This window comes from Myodes glareolus, chromosome 24 (assembly GCF_982192425.1).
Source record: "Myodes glareolus chromosome 24, mMyoGla1.1, whole genome shotgun sequence".
Classification (NCBI taxonomy): domain Eukaryota; kingdom Metazoa; phylum Chordata; class Mammalia; order Rodentia; family Cricetidae; genus Myodes; species Myodes glareolus.
In genome coordinates this window covers 28385265-28388369 of record NC_142049.1, presented here as the reverse complement: position 1 = coordinate 28388369, position 3105 = coordinate 28385265, and the positions used below count along the sequence as shown (strand labels likewise).

At 50.9% G+C, this 3105-nt stretch overlaps 1 pseudogene; it reads right to left on the bottom strand.

Moving 5' to 3' along the window:
- Nucleotides 1–1430: 1430 nt before the first annotated feature.
- Nucleotides 1431–1609, bottom strand: LOC148117984 (Nuclear RNase P; annotated as a pseudogene).
- Nucleotides 1610–3105: the final 1496 nt, after the last annotated feature.

Here is a 3105-nt window from a genome sequence, read left to right as displayed (position 1 = left end):
TCCCGCCCCCCAAGGGCCCCGTGAGGCCACCACTGCGGGGCGCCATCCTGTCCAGCAGGAATGAACCCCACCAAAAACGAGAATTCCTTCTCTGGTCACATCTTTATTTGGAGCATTCCCTTGAGGAAAATTGGGGGAAGGGAAGATAGAGCAGGGACGAGAGAAAGCTTAGAGAGAGAGCGTTGGGCCCCGAGGCAGCTGCTTTTAAACGGTGGAGCGGCTTGAGCGCTGTCCTGATTGGTTAATGCCATTCTGCTGTTCTGAGCATGTGCAGGCAAGGGTGCAGGCAGGGTTGCTCAGCCCCACGTGGCTACCTCCAAACTGCAGGACCACCTGTGCCTCCAGGTGGCTCCCAACATCTCCCCCTAATTATTGTCTTTAAGAGCAATAAGGCAAAACTATTTTCCAATCTGGTCCCCACCTAGACGCAGCATGCCAAGGATATCTGCTCCCACCCATCCCCAAGGAGGGAAAAGGCAAAATAGAGTCAGAGATAAGAGGTTGCACAGGGTGTTGCTCAAGTCGATGGTGTGAAACAGCTGCTCTTGACACCGCCCAGAAGGTCATCTCTGCTGTCTCCGCACGAATCTTCCACAGCAGGACACTCAGCATCCACTGGGTCATCTTTCTTCTTTACTTCTCTCGTCAGTCTTGCTGGCATCCAGATGTATGTCAGCATTCCTAGAAAAACATAAACAAAACTCTCCTCCCAAATTAACATTTAAGAGTACTAAAAACTCTCAGTGTAAAAATTCAGCACAATCAGTACTGGAAGTAGGCTGGTTTTGAACTTAGAGGTCTGCAGGTCTCTGTTTCAAAAAGCAAATCTTGTTTGCCTGTACCAGCAAAATTTTGAATTAAAAATTAAGTGTATAGAATGCAAGAGAAATCCTTTCTCTGGGGGAAGCTGTCACTGGTAGTGTAGTCCCCCTCTATTGTTTAAAAACCAAAGCAGTTGTCATTGGGAATTGAACTCATAACCTTTGGAAGAGCAGTCAATGCTCTTAACCTCTGAGCCATCTCTCCAGCTCCCCTATTTAGATGGAAAAACCTCTAGGTAGCATTGTTTATCTCACCAGGTGCCTCAGGCAAAAGGTCCGCCTTTCTTTGTTACCTAGGATACGGTAACCAGGTAAACATGCCTTTATTATGATAATCACGACCAGTTTTTTAAGGGAGAATGGGCGTTGCTCATCAATCTGGCTACTTCCTGCTGACGAAGGGGCGATGTTTGGGGGATAAATGTTTTTATCTGACTGAATTTTTGGCGACAAATGTTTTTATCTGACTAAATTCTTGGCGACCTTGACTGAGGGCGGCGGCAGCAGCGGACAGCGGCGGCTGCCACAGCTCCGCCTCTGAAGCCCATAATGGCGCGCTCCGCATGGCCCAAAGGCATGGCTCCGCCCCGGGCCGTGCGCGGGCTCGCCGTTTCACCTCAGGCAATGAACTCGCACCGCCGGCTGTGAGCCTTTTCCAAGCTCCGGCGAGGGGGGGGCATCCGCCCACCCGTGGAGGGCCCGGTCTGCCCGCGCGCGGAGCCCCGTTCTCTGGGAACTCATCTCCGCCCGCCCATGATGCTATGGAAACACAGTTTTTCCGCAGAGCCGATTCAGCTCCTCTCTGCCTTCTATGGCGCCGCTGCTCACCACGCAGCTTCCGCCTCAGTCAGGCGAGTCCGCTCAGGTGCTGAAAAAGTCCTCCAAAAACCATAGCCCCGCCAGAAGGCCGGGACATATAGCCTCTGATGTCACACGGACTTTAGCCCGCCCGTCGCCATGGCGATCTGGCTTTCCGTAGGCCCCCAGCAAACTCCCCGCCAGCAACCGGCCAGCATGGCCACGCCTCCCGAACGAGCCAGCACTCTCCAGCGCAACTTTGCAACTTTGCGTCTCCCTCCTGAGTAGCTGGGATCACAGGTGTGCACCACCGTGCCTGGCCCACTTCCGTGTTTCTAATCAGGCATTACCGCTCAAAGGCGGGCCGGCTGCCGCCAGCACTCTCAGCACGATCAAGCAGCTTGTCTTTCTCAGTCAAAAATTAAAGTTTTTTGTACGTGAGAGCCAGAGACTGAGCTCTCTTAACAAAATTAGGCGAAAATCACCTCAGAAACTCTGTGGCTCTTTAAGAACAGGGAAGGCAGTGATCAAGTTCGCCTCCCTACGAGACTGTTGCCTCCAGTCTCTATCAGCGAGTACGCAGGTGGACGGAAAGGGAGCGGAAGCCGCGGTCTCCCGTACCCCATCGTCCTCAAAGTCCCGCCTTAGTTACCTCGCCTTTTTTTCTGCTGTTTACATCCCTCCTGCACTGAACTTAAGGGATTTTTCTTCCCCGTTGCTTTCTGTACCTCCTTTCAGATACCTTAACTTTGATTTTTTTTTTTTTTTTGTATTTTTTTTTTTTTTTTTTTATTTTAGGCCTATCCTTTGAAATTCCTTTTTACATTTCTTTTCCTCCCCTTTCTGGGGATTTCAACCGACGTCACTCACCGCTCCATGTTCTCAGAGTTCTGAAATTCAAGGCTCTCTGTGCTGGTGTCTGATCTTGGCTTTTTCTCCCGGGCTTTCTCAGGGTCCCCCGGCGTAGTTGTCAGGGTCTCTCAGCGTCCCGGAGTTTCGAGCACCAGTTGCGGGGCGCCATCCTGTCCAGCAGGAATGAACCCCACCAAAAACGAGAATTCCTTCTCTGGTCACATCTTTATTTGGAGCATTCCCTTGAGGAAAATTGGGGGAAGGGAAGATAGAGCAGGGACGAGAGAAAGCTTAGAGAGAGAGCGTTGGGCCCCGAGGCAGCTGCTTTTAAACGGTGGAGCGGCTTGAGCGCTGTCCTGATTGGTTAATGCCATTCTGCTGTTCTGAGCATGTGCAGGCAAGGGTGCAGGCAGGGTTGCTCAGCCCCACGTGGCTACCTCCAAACTGCAGGACCACCTGTGCCTCCAGGTGGCTCCCAACACACCACTATTATATTATTATTATTATTATTATTATTATTATTATTATTATTATTATTATCTTCATTTGGTGCTCAGAAAGGCCTTGTCAGTTCCCCCAAATCACACACAGAAGAAGAGAATGAAACCAGATTGAGTGTCATTGATTCATTGTT